Source organism: Polyodon spathula, chromosome 7 (genome assembly GCF_017654505.1).
Source record: "Polyodon spathula isolate WHYD16114869_AA chromosome 7, ASM1765450v1, whole genome shotgun sequence".
NCBI lineage: Eukaryota > Metazoa > Chordata > Actinopteri > Acipenseriformes > Polyodontidae > Polyodon > Polyodon spathula.
Window position 1 is genome coordinate 40002690 of NC_054540.1, and position 14598 is coordinate 40017287.

A 14598-nucleotide genomic window follows, 5' to 3' on the forward strand; every position below is an offset into this window, starting at 1 on the left:
ATGTCAGCGACAGAACCACACCAGTCCATTTTCCTGACACAGGCATGGCTCCTCGATTTCAGAGTTTCCCGGCTTTCCCAGACTTCATGGAGGAAGAACTTTCCTCCTGGGTTCGCCCGGCATTGGGTCCTAGCATACTAAAACAGCCTCCTTAGAAGGCACGGATAAGCTTGGCCTAGCGGGGTTCCCCCCTGTAGACTCCACCATCCACCCTGGTTAAGGTTCTGCTGGTGGGTGGTCTGTCTAGAGACCTGGCTTGCCTAAACCCTCAATGCAGGGTGATGGAGATGCATCTAAAATGAGCTTATGCAGCAGAGGCGCAGGCAATTCACTTGGCTAATACAGCGAGTGTGCTTACCGCATACTTGGATGGTGTATTGCGCGAGGCTCCTCTCCCCGAGCCAATGGCCACGGAGTTGCATCTCCAGTCCAGCACACTGCTGCAGATCTCTGGTCTGCAAGGGTAATCTCTTGGCTGGAGTCTGTCTAGCTTAATTGTGGCTTGTAGAGAGCTGTGGCTGACACAAGCCAAAGTTCCTGATGCAGATAAGGCCATGCTGCTTGACGAGCCCATATCCCCAGGACATACTTTTGGGGCAGCTGTGGAGAAGATATTGCAGAAATCCCACTAGGAACGCTAGACGTCCCATCAGGTGGCCGCGTTGCTCCCTCCTCGTGCCTCCACATGGTGCAAGTCGAGTCGCTGGCGAGCTCCTCAGTCACGGACTATCACGAGAACAGTTCCAGTCCCCACAGCTCTGCTGGGTGACCTAAGGCATCACCTACAGGACACATCAGCAGGTAACCGAGCCCAACCGGCAGGCAGAGAGAACGTAGGTTGTGGCCAGTTCACACACCAGCGTTACAGGAGGCGTTTTCAGGGCCAGCGCCATAAAATAACTGTCCAGCCTCAGCAGCCCGAGCAGGGCCCCTGAAGTATGGCGGCCTCAGACCCCCTTTTTGGCACAACAGCTGAAGTACTGGCGCTCTTGAACCTCATACTCCTGGAAGATTGTCACTGTGCAAAATGGCTATGCACTTCAATTCCACTTGGAACCTCATCCCTTTCAAGGCATCATGAATACTTTCGTGACAGAGCCTCTACAAGCCTCAGTACTTCAAAAAGAATTGGCCACCTTGGCGTGCAAGCGAGCCATTCGTCTAGTAGTCGCCATCTCCCAAGGCCAGGGGTACTACTCATAGTACTTTCTGGTACCCAATAAAGACACCGGATTTTGCCCCATCATAGACCTGAGGCTCCTAAATGGGTTCTTAAAAGAAAGGAGATTCAAAATGCTGACGTACAGTCACATCCTCCAGTCCATCTGGCCGGGTGACTGGTTCACGTCCATGTACTTTCACATTCCCATTCGTCCACAGCACAGAAAATATCTCCGCTTCTGTCCTCAAGGAAGTGTGTAAGAGTTTGCTGTGTTGCCATTCGGCCTCTCCTTAGCTGACTGTGTCTTACGCATGCTCTGCACACCTACACTGGTAAAGGATTACCTCTCACCTGCGCAAAGGAGTGCAAATGGGAGTAGCACTGAACCATCAAGTGGTGACCCAGCCTGGGTTGGGGAATACGCAGATCCTGGCTGGACCCCTGGACATCCCTGCACATAAACATGCTGGAGTTGCAAGTGGTAACCCTTGCTCTCCACCACTTCCTTCCAGTGCTGAGGGGTACACATGTGCTGATCCGGGCAGAGAGCACAACAGTGGTGGCATATGTCAACCACCAGGGGGACCTATGGTCCCTGGGGTTGCATCGCATGGCCTGCAAGCTATTGATATGAGCTCAGAGGAGCTTGCTGTCCCTACAGGCGACACACATTCCCAGAGTGGATCTGGACAGTGGACCTCCTCTCCAGGAGTGGCCCGCATCTGTCAGTATGGTGACTCCACCCTCAGATGGTTAATTTGGGAATGGTTCAGGAAGGTGCAGGTCGATCTCTTCATCTCGACGGAGATGACACATTGCCCCCTGTGGTACTCCCTCCACCGCTTATGTGGTCCACTCGGCGTAGACACCCTAGCGCACGAATGACCCAAAGCGTTTTTGTACACTATCCCGCCTATACCGCTGCTCCTGACTTTTCTAGAAAAAGTCCGGTTAGAGAAAGCAACAGTTCTCCTAGTGGCCCCCAAGTGGCCCAGGAGAATATGGTTTTTGACCGTGTGCCAGCTGTGGCACAGCCAGCCCTGGGAGATTCCACTTTGTTTGGAGCTCTCTTTGCCACCAGGAACCTGGCAGGTTCCAGCTATGGGTCTGGTCCCCGAAAGGGAACCGCTGGCTATCAGATGCACTAGGTCTTTATATACCTGTAAGTGGAAGTATTTTCAAGCTTGGTGTCTGGCTAGAAAACATGACCCCATCTCTTGCCCTATGCCAGTCAACTTGCAGTTTCTACAAAAACTACTTGATGTTGGAAGGTCACCTTCCACCTTGAAGATGTATTTAGCTGCTATCTCTGCGTGCCATGCCCCTGTAGATTCTATGTCTCCAGGTGCACATTTTTTGGCTACCTGTTTTCTTCACGCCCTCCTAGGAGGTCTGTTGTCCCCGAATGGAGCCTTAATATTGTACCAGAGGCTCTCACAAAGGCCCCTACACTCCATAAAACTGAAGTACCTGTCTATGACCTGTCTATGTTCCTCTTGCCTATCACCTCTGCTAAGTGGATCAGTGAGCTGCAAATGCTGTCCGTGCACAGCTCCTTTGCCCAGTGCAGGCATTGAGATGCTTCGTGCATAGGACGAGAGCGCTGTATCAATCTGATCAGCTCGTCTGTTACGGAACACAGATCCTAGGATAGCCTCTCTCTAAGCAGCATCTGTCTCACTGGATTGTGGACACAGTCTCGACTACGTATAATGGCGTTGGCTTGTCCTCTCCTGTTAGGATAGATGCACACTCCACTAGAGTGTTGGCTAGATTTTCAAAGATGCCTCGATATCTGATATTTGTACTGTGGCTAGCTGGGCTACATCGCGTAATTTCTCCAGGTTCTACCGTATTAATGTAGTAGACCCTGCCTTGCCTTCTGTAGGCACAAGGGTCCTTGAGGGTGTAAGTTCACACCACTAACTTCTGGGCTAGACAGTGTTGTGCGTCCCTTATATGCTGCCGTTCCTTCTCCCTCGCGACGGCTCTGGTATACATTATCCAATACCTAATGTCGTGGTGGTCATCTTCGAATTGAAAAGGAACGCTAGGTTACTTACCATAACCATTGTTCCCTGAAAGAGAAGATGACCACCACTTGCGAGGTCACCCTCATTGAAGAAGAGCTTCCTTTGGGTGATGGTTTTATTCCCTCGGCTGGCGGAACCAAAGTGCGTCATCCCAGGAAGGGGCCTGTCGGCAGCATTGCTATATAGAGCTCAGCAATATCAACCCGAAGGGAAGGAATATCCCATACCTAATGTCATGGTGGTCATCTTCTCTTTCAGGGAACCAGGATTACTGTTCCCTGAAAGATAAGATAAGTAACCTGACTTTCCACCATCTGGACTGCCTGACTCAGCAGCCGCGGTAGAGGGTCTGCTGGTAATGTGTTATTTATTTTGAAGTGGAACGAAATAGAACTAAAATGGTTTGATGCCATTTGGAATGGTCAGGTTGTTCAGGGCAAATGTATAATATCTTTGATAAAGTCAAGCACATGCGTACGCTTTGTGGAAGTAGTTGTCAGCATATTTAATATTCTATATCTATGGTTGTCAGAAAGTAGATGCAGAGTTTGCATCATAGAATGACATACTCCTTAGCAACGCTATTCCAAAAAAACTATACTAATAACATGCATTATCTGACATTTTAAATATTCTAATAAACTTTACTGTGATGTGATTGTGGAGTTCAGTTCCCCTATATATATATATATATATATATATATATATATATATATATAATATATATATATATATATATATATATATATATATATATATATATATATTGTTGCACCATTAAAAGATGTAACTTACACTTAATCACGTGTGTGCTTGCAAGTGCTGTCACTTGCTCCATAGTTAAGGAATATACTACATAAATGTATTTTCCACTTATCCCAAGTAAAACTGGACATGTACTGTGTCCCACACTTTATATTTTAAAATCTACATACTATTTGAAAATCTATCTATGGGAAACTGAAGTCATACAAAAGGATTATTGAAAAATTGTGGATCTTTGGACTTTTTCCTAAATACTGTGAAATAAAAGCTTGAATATCTCAAAACTGGAATACACGTTACTGTTCTTCATCTGAACAATTTATTTACAGTGCCGAGAAAAAGTTTATGAACTCCTCAGGATTTTCACATATTTGACATATTTCAAACCTAAAATGTTATTGGATCTTAATTTAACAAAAGATAACCTGATTAAACAACACAAAAACATGATACTTTTTCAACATTTGTTTATCCACAAATAATTCAACATTCAATATCCATGTGTGAAAAAGTATGTGAACCTTTAGATTCAGTAACTGGTGGTACCCCCCTTTGGCAGCAATGACTTCAACTAAGCATTTCCTGTAACTGTTGGTCAGTCTCTCATATCGGTTTTGAGGACTTTTGGCCCATTCCTCCTTACAGAACTGCTTCAACTTGGTAACATTTGAGGGTTTCCTTGCATGGACAGCTCGCTTCAGGTCCTGCCATAACATTTTGATGGGGTTTAGGTCCGGACTTTGATTAGGCCATTCTAAAACACTGAATTTCTTCTGTAGCCATTTTTGTAGATCTGCTTGTATGTATAGGATCAGTGTCTTGCTGCATGACCCACTTTCAGTTCAGCTTCAGCTCATGGACGGATAGCCTGACATTCTCCTCTAGAATCTTCCGATACAATGCAGAATTCATGGTTGTATCAATGATGGCAAGCCTTCTAGGTTCTGAGGCAGCAAAGCAACCCCATACCATCACACTCCCACCACTATGCTTGAGGGTTGGGATGAGGTTCTTCTGTTCGAACACAGTGTTTGGTTTTTGCCAAACATAACGTTTCTCATTGAGGCCAAAAAGTTATACCTTTGACTCGTCTGTCCAGAGAACACTGTTCCAGAAGTCTTGTGGATCATCTATGTGCTCTTTGGCAAACTTCAGACTGGCAGCAATGTTCTTTTTAGTGAGCAATGGTTTCCTCCTGGCTATCTTTCCATGAACACCATTTTTGTTCAGTCTTTTTCTGATAGTTGAGTCATGAACACTCACATTAGCCAAGGCGAGAGTGGCCTGCAGATTCTTGAATGTTACTCTGGGGTTCTTTGTGACTTCCTTGATGATTTTCCTATTTGTTCTTGGAGAGATTTTGGTAGGACGACTGCTCCTGGGTAGAGTGACTGTGGTCTTGAACGGTCTCCATTTGTAGACTATCTGTCTGATAGTGGATTGTTGAATGGTTTTGTAACCCTTTCTAGACTGATTAGCATCAATAATTGTTTTTTCTGAGGTCCTCAGAGATTTTTTTTGATTGTGGCATGATGTGTTTCCACACACCTGTATGACGAAGACTAAACTCAAAGTTTCTGACCTTTACATAGGGTGGCCCCTCCCAAAATCATCCCTGAAGATCTATCTAATTATTTCAACACTTGATTCTAATTATCCTGATCTGATCAAACCAGGGGTTCACTTACTTTGGTTCACATACCCTGAATCTTAATTACTCATTGTTTATCTAATTCATACATCTTTTGTTTTAAAAGACATTAAATTGGTTAATATAAACCCTATTGGATATTTAAGAAAATTCAAGAAGGCTGTCATGGTAAAACTATTGATTTTCCATAATTATCATTGGGGTTCACAAACTTTTTCTTGGCATTGTATTTAACCCAGCTTGTTATGGTGTAATAATAAAGATCTGAAATGGTGTTGGTTGTTACAGAGCTGTGTATCAGAGGCTCATCCAGGATCTAGTCTCATCCGTCAGCAGGGGAGAATGTGCTAATAAAGTTCAGTGAAGTTGAATCTCGGCACTGTGTCGCATACATTACACTCACCAAACTAAAGAACATGTTGTCACAATTAGCTCATTGAAGAGTATTGAGAGCTGAAACAAGTATTTTAAGTAAACCAATTTCTCACTTAAAGGAATAATCCACAATGTTTCACAGGATTATTATTACTTTTTGTGTTTTCAGTTTGCATAACTGCCTGATTACAGCGTAATTTTTCCAGGTAACAATGTAACGGCCCGTTACGCTCAACAGTGCTGGCGAGAAACCTGGCCTGTCTAATTTTGTAACTGTATAGTCCCATATTACTGTATTATATGGAAAACTACAAAGCACAATCTAATTCAATCTGTTAAAGTTACATTATTCAGCAGGTTTCATTTGACTTTATGAAGAACAAATTGCTAATTTTATAGGATGGTGCAAAACACTTGGCTACAGCTTTATATATATTTTCCTGCATACAATAGGTGAGAAACATTATAAAGAAAATACCAAAGAAGACTAAGATTCACACTTTGCTTGAGGTTTGAATTATTTTTTTGTTAGGTTGATTTTTTGGTGGTGGTGGTGGTGCGTATTAAACCATATAATGAATAATGACTTATTTAATTCCTTCTAAGAAGTTTGGAATAGTAGAATGTTTTTCAGAATGGGCCATACAATCTTTTGTTCTTAATGGCATTGTCTTGCATACAAAATCACCTGACAACCAAGCATTTTGTATTAGACCTCTGTTGATGTCTTTCTCATTTGCTATTTTTCAGTTAAGGGACAGTATGTATATTTAGGGATTCTCAGAGTAGTCTCTATGGACAGATCATCAAACAGCCATCGCTAGAAGTGTAGGTTTGAAAATGTCCATGTGTGTTGAGGATGTTACCACAGTAATAAGTACATTTTCACAAAACATCCTGAAACTTTGAATAAAGTCAGATATAACTAAGGTCTAAATGCTAATTCAAACAATTGGATCACACATTTCAAAGTGGTTGAAATCAGTTACTATTGAAGACATTACCACATTGACTTGGCTTTGGATCCCACAGAGAGTGCTGCATTAGACTGCTGCTCTGAAACCTTCACCTCAGTGTGCTACAACTCCCCTTATTGCCCAAGTGCCAGGTGATTTTGTGTGCCTTTATCCTCCAGGTGGTTGGTTCTCAGGACTCTCACTAACCTGTAATTCTCCTAGGCTGGGGAATTGCTGCATGGAAGGGACATAAATGAACATTATTATTTTTCAGTTTCTTTTGTTGACTATACCCCATTTTATTTAACCCCTTCAACTCCAGGTGTAACAATGAAGGTGCACACCAGGTACCAGATTTTTTAAATAATTGTAATTGCTATTTGAAGTTGCTATAACATACTGTTGGATAGAAAATAAAACATAAAATCAATGACATCCAATTGATATTTACCATATCACACATCTGTGTGATACGGGAAACACTCGTTCATTAATACAACAACAGAGCGCTACCCCAGCACGAGCTGTCAAACAGCAACACAGGTCCACAATTCTCTAGTGTGTACTTGATAAATCCTCCAGAGCCCTCCACGTCCAGTGAAAATCAGGTAAATCCAAAAGAAACTTGTGAAGTACTTGCTTGTTTGTTAATGGTGCAAGCGCACAAGGAATGTGAACACCTTGAAAGCATGCAGAGATGAACGTTGAGGTGTATTGCTCTGTTGAAAGCATGCAGAGATGAACGGTTTCTTCAATGGCTGTTTTCACCATGTTGCAGCGGCAAAACTAACTCACTTAGAATTATCATCTGTACCAGTACCAAAATTATGAAATTTTCTTACATCAAGTGTGAAAAAAAACCATAAATACCTCTTATACACAATGAGATAAGTCAAACTAAGGTAAAATTATTTTTCTTCATCTTCCGTTTACTTTAAGAGTGTAGCGACTTTTCAAACAAAAAAGCTAAATAACTGGACATCTACCAATCATGTGATTCCAATGTTGGTCAACATCAAAATAACCCAGGGATCACTAGCATTTTGATATCCACAACATTTATATTAAACTAGTTATTTATGTTTTAAAACAACACATCACAGAAAAAAAAAAAACATGGTTTGAACTTGCAACATGACATCTTTGAAGAGCACACAGCCTTAGCCCACTACACCATTTCGCTGTTATTGAAATGTGTTAATTTTTTAAGCTTACATCTATGCCTGACTAGCTTTTGCTGAAAATCTGAAGGTTTTGCTTGATTCTAGAAATGGACTATTTCCTATTTGACAATATCTAGTTTCATGTTTGGTAGATACTATAGAATTGAATTGTACACAAGAGTGGCATGTAGCTTCCTTGTCTAAATCTTTGATCTCTGATAAATTGTAGTTCCTTTTTTAATAAAAAAAATAAATTACATTACATTTTATACAGCGTTACAAGATAGGGTGTGTCTCTAGTTGGGATGTCACAGAAGTTTGTGATAGGGCCTTTTGTTTATTACAGCTGGTTCAAGCTGTGCTGGAGCCTACCAGAGCCAATTGTCCTGGGCAGTTCTTTCCTGGGGCCAGGGTGTAAATCCTTTAATCTGATGGGGTGTCGATTGTGGTGTAACTTCTTTCCTGTCTCAGGCAATCCTCTGTTATCACAGACCAAGATAGAATCAGAACAGAGAGTGTCTCAGAGTTACCAAACTTAGTGTCCTGCAAGCCCAAAGGGCCAGCTGCAGCTGATGCAATCACTGCTTACTACAGTCTCAAAGGCACCTCGTGTTAAATTAAATGTATATAGAAATACTGGGTGCACACAACATACAAGATTTTAAGTTAGTCAGAATTTTAAGAATTCTCTTCAGTATAAATAATTAATTGTATATAACAAAATAATCACAATTGTAAATTGGCCTGTATAAGGATTTCTGCTAAGAAATAAAACAATTTTCAGGATTGGTTGGTATAGGATGGGAGACTGCCTGGCAATACCAGGTACTTTAAACTTTTTTTTTTTTTTTAAATGGTGTAGTCAAGCGTATTTGAATTTAGGCAATATATTGTTTTCCCACTTCTCATATAAGGAATACAGAGTTTACTTACTTCTACTCTCCTTTGATGTGCAAACACTGTGTTAAAGACAATATTTTTAACAGCAAGTTAAAGTCAGAGAATGAGAGAGTGAAGTGGTGACAATTCCACTCACCGCTCATAATATCCTCCGCTCTGCTATGCTCTTATTTTGCACTGCTCTTTCTTTCATTCCGCTCAGCTCCCCTGCTCCAGACAAAATTGTATTAAAAAATAAATAATAAGTAAATATACCAGTTGTTTTTCCCCCCATCGTCTTGCCGATTGCAGATGTAATGTACATTCAGAAAGAAATACCATTTAATTGTCCTCACTAATCGCATACCTTGACCCAATTTAAAAAATAATAATAAATGTAAAATCCCCACCTGACCAGCAAAGAAAAACGTGACAGATTGCTCAGAGAAATAATCTAATTGGATTCAAAGATGCTTTCTCATTATTATTGTTTGATATAGAATAAATACATATAAATATTTCAAACTTTGCATATGATTGTCACAAAGACGGCTGCAGTAGGTGACGTCAGACGAGAAACAGGAAATAAACATAAGAACATAAGAACATAAGAAAGTTTACAAACGAGAAGAAACCATTCGGCCCATCTTCTTCGTTTGGTTGTTAGTAGCTTATTGATCCCAGAATCTCATCAATCAGCTTCTTGAAGGATCCCAGGGTGTCAGCTTCAACAACATTACTGGGGAGTTGATTCCAGACCCTCACGATTCTCTGTGTAAAAAAGTGCCTCCTATTTTCTGTTCTGAATGCCCCTTTGTCTAATCTCCATTTGTGACCCCTGGTCCTTGTTTCTTTTTTTAGGTCGAAAAAGTCCCTTGGGTCGACATTGTCAATACCTTTTAGAATTTTGAATGCTTGAATTAGGTCACCGCGTAGTCTTCTTTGTTCAAGACTGAACAGATTCAATTCTTTTAGCCTGTCTGCATATGACATGTCTTTTAAGCCCGGAATAATTCTGGTGGCTCTTCTTTGCACTCTTTCTAGAGCAGCAATATCTTTTTTATAGCGAGGTGACCAGAACTGAACACAATATTCAAGATGAGGTCTTACTAGTGCATTGTACAGTTTTAACATTACTTCCCTTGATTTAAATTCAACACTTTTCATAATGTATCCGAGCATCTTGTTGGCCTTTTTTATAGCTTCCCCACATTGTCTAGATGAAGACATTTCTGAGTCAACAAAAACTCCTAGGTCTTTTTCATAGATTCCTTCTCCAATTTCAGTATCTCCCATATGATGTTTATAATGTACATTTTTTTTCCTGCGTGCAGTACCTTACACTTTTCTCTATTAAATGTCATTTGCCATGTGTCTGCCCAGTTCTGAATCTTGTCCAGATCATTTTGAATAACCTTTGCTGCTGCAACAGTGTTTGCCACTTCTCCTATTTTTGTGTCATCTGCAAATTTAACAAGTTTGCTTACTATACCAGAATCTAAATCATTAATGTAGATTAGGAATAGAAGAGGACCTAGTATTGATCCCTGTTGTACACCACTGGTTACCACACTCCATTCTGAGGTTTTTCCTCTAATCAGTACTTTCTGTTTTCTACATGTTAACCACTCCCTAATCCATGTACATGTGTTTCCTTGAATCCCAACTGCGTTCAGTTTGAGAATTAATCTTTTGTGCGGGACTTTGTCAAAAGCTTTCTGGAAATCTAAATAAACCATGTCATATGCTTTGCAATTATCCAATATCGATGCTGCATCCTCAAGGTAGTTAGACACGATCTCCCTTTCCTAAAACAATGTTGACTGTCTCCCAGGACCCTGTTACCATATAGGTAATTTTCCATTTTGGATCTTATTATAGTTTCCATAAGTTTGCATATAACAGAAGTCAGACTTACTGGTCTGTAGTTACCTGGTTCAGTTTTGTTTCCCTTTTTGTGGATTGTGTGGATTATGTTTGCAATTTTCCAGTCTGTCGGTACCACCCCTGTGTCAAGAGACTGCTGCATGATCTTGGTTAGCGGTTTGTAAATAACTTCTTTCATTTCTTTGAGTACTATTGGGAGGATCTCATCCGGCCCAGGGGATTTGTTTATTTTAAGAGCTCCTAGTCCCTTTAACACTTCTGCCTCATTTATGCTAAAGTTATTTAAAACTGGATAGGAACTGGATGACATGTGGAGCATGTTGTCCGTATCTTCCTTTGTAAAAACTTGTGAAAAGTAATCATTTAAATATATTTGCAATTTTTTTTTCTTCATCTATGATTTTGCCATTTGTATCTCAAGACATTTAACTGCCTCTTTGAATGTTCTTTTGCTGTTGTAATATTGGAAAAACATTTTGGAATTGGTTTTAGCCCCCTTAACAATGTTCATTTCTATTTCTCTCTTGGCCTTTCTAACTTCCTTTTTGACTTGAGTTTGCAGTTCCGTGTACTCTTTCTGTGTACTTTATTTTTGGTCCCTTTACTGCTCTGTAAAGTGCCTTTTGTCGCTGAATATTTTTTTTAATTGATCTATTAAACCATTTTGGCAATTTAGTTTTACATTTAGATTTGTCTACTTCAGGGATGTACTTGTTTTGCACCTCTAGTACTACATTTTTGAACAACAACCATCCTTTTTCTGTGGGTGTTTTCTCTATTTTACTCCAATCTACTTCTGTTAGTCTCTGTTTCATACCTTCATAGTTTGCTTTTCTAAAATTGTAAACCTTAGCTTTAGTCTTTACTTTTGGGGTTTTAAAAACCACTTCAAATGAGACCATGTTGTGGTCTGAGTTTGCTAGTGGTTCTCTGACCTCTGTTTTAGTTATTCTGTCTTCGTTATTTGAAAAGACTAAATTGAGGCATGCCTCCCCTTTAGTCGATGCCTTGACAAATTGTTTTCGGAAGCAGTCATTTGTCATTTCCACCATTTCAATTTCATCCGTCATGCTACCCACCGGGTTTACCCATTTTATCCCCATTAATATGGCTTCTCCTTTGCTACACGCATTTCTAATGTCATTGTATAACAGATTATTTTGCTCACCGTCTGAATCTGGAGGTCTATAGCATGCTCCTATTATTATGCCCTTTGAATTTTTGTCCGTTATTCTGACCCATATTGATTCGGCTTTGTTTTCTTTGTCCAGGTTTAACACCTGGGCTTCAAGACTGTTTCTTATGTATAGCACTACCCCTCCTACTCTTCTGTCCTGCCTGTCTTTCCTATACAGTGTATACCCACAAATATTATATTTGTCCCCATCACTCTCAGACAACCAAGTTTCTGTAACACCTATCACATCATAGTTACTTGTTAGTGCAGTAGCTTCAAGTTCTAAAATTTTGTTTCTGATACTTCTAGCATTTAGATAAATACATTTAATGGTTGTCTTACCTGAGTTGTTGTTCTTGTTTTGATGCGGTCTCCCTTCTGTTTTTTTGTTGATTTCTCCCCCCTTCCTTTCTAGTTTAAATGCTTCTGAACCTGTTGAGGATCTTTTCTCCAAGTAGACTGGTTCCCTTGTTATTTAAGTGCAGTCAGTTCCGTCTATACAGATGGGAGTCCGTCCCGTCTATACAGATGACAGAGAGAGGTGGTTTGGTGGAGCTGAGCGAATGGTTTGGCTCAACATTTAATAAATGAACAGACAGCTACAAAATAAACGGTTGTAACAAACGCAAAAACACAGGACACGGCGCATGCGCCAAAACAAAACTGACTAACACTACACAAAACACGGTGAGCAGATATTTTAACTTCACGTTCTTATTTTATTCTTTATTACCTCTGTCTCCAATCCTGTTCTCCACTCACTGAACACCCAACCCCGAGTGGGTGAAATCATGTAGCTTTTATGTAGCTGTACTGTGACTCGATTGCTAATCAATCATTTAATTGGAGTCGCGGTTAAATTGCAAGTGAATTAATAAAGTGCAATTCACCATGCTCACATATTATTATATTTTACTTGAACGTGAAGTGCTGTGCAATCCTAGTGCCTAAATACAAATATACATTTTAAACACTCGTGTTACACAGACCGGTTTATATCCTGTGTACCAATGACTATACACCAACATTAACACACAATACATAACACAAAATACACACAGGGGCGGGCGCTTTGCCACAGATTTGTATCAAATTAGCTTTATACAGGGCATCCTTGTATCCAAATATCTCATAGGGAGCTCAATGCAACCCAAGCACACATATCAGTGAGTCAACAGGGCTGACAGACCACCCTATACTAGCGTGTGCGCTATTCTTCACAGTGCAGAAAATGTAAACCACACACACAGGGATGATGTTTCTCACATATTTATATGGCACAAATGCAGCTCAACAATCATGAAATATATATATATATATATATATATATATATATATATATATATATATATATATATATATATATATATATATATATATATATAGCTAATATTTGTGCTATATATGCCATTCAGACCAAAACTGAGCTCACAATGCTCACTTTCTGATGTTCAATGTCCTTTGCCCTCAAAACATGATATACACCACGCTACATACAACTCAAATGATCATTTCTTTCCACAACGCGCTATACGCCAGGCTTCTAATTTAGCAAAGTCCCACATATGCACTGAGCCATTCGTCATGAAGCAGCGTAGACGTGTGACCCTATTGGCAGCGCCCAGGAAGTATAGTAGCATATTTAGTCTTATAAATTGTGATTTTATGATTCAGTGATTAATAATTTTAAAAAATTCGACAAAGTCAATTTTCTACTGGGGTGTAGCAATGGTGAATAAGCATTCACAAATAATGCTTAGAAAACTCATCTCCCGTCATCTCCCTTGCAATGCCAACTCCATTTAATGGTGTTCTATGTTTGTCTTCTCCCTCTGTGCGGGATGCGAAGTTTATCATTTTAATATATTGAAATGCGTTGCATTTTTAGAAGTGTTAAGTCATTTTACAAAAATGTGGAGATTTATACTTGGTTACAACCCTGACTAAAGATGTCATGTAGCAAAAAGCGTCGGTTGTACTAACAAGGTCTAAACAATAGGTCACGTTTTACTAACCATTTTAAAACTAATAAACAATTACCATAACTAACACTATCGTAGTATGTTGCTTAAAACACAATAACACAATATTCATAATAAAGTTGAGTTCTTATCTATAAACAGTAACATGTTTAAAGCTTGGGACTCGCTGTCTGTAGATTGGTGTTGTTTACATTACACTATGTAACACAATTTTTGTTCCCGGGTAGTAAGTGTTATTTCCTAATTGCTTATGCCTCAAAAGTATAAAAAATGGCTAATATTCCCCACAAATGTTGCTTTTGTGACCAGGACAGTGATATTTTAAAATGTACCTATTTCCAATGAGAAAACGGGCAAATTTATGTCTTTTCGTTCACATAAAGTCAGAAAAAAACAACATATGAATCCAAATTAACATGTATTTATACTAAAGTAATACAAAAATGACTACAAAAGGTTTAGAAGTGAATAGTTTTTCGAGATTTACGATTATACTGTAAATCACTTTCATGAATCAGCCCCCAAATGTAGTCTCCCATCATGTTCTCGTTATACTGCCCTTGGTAGT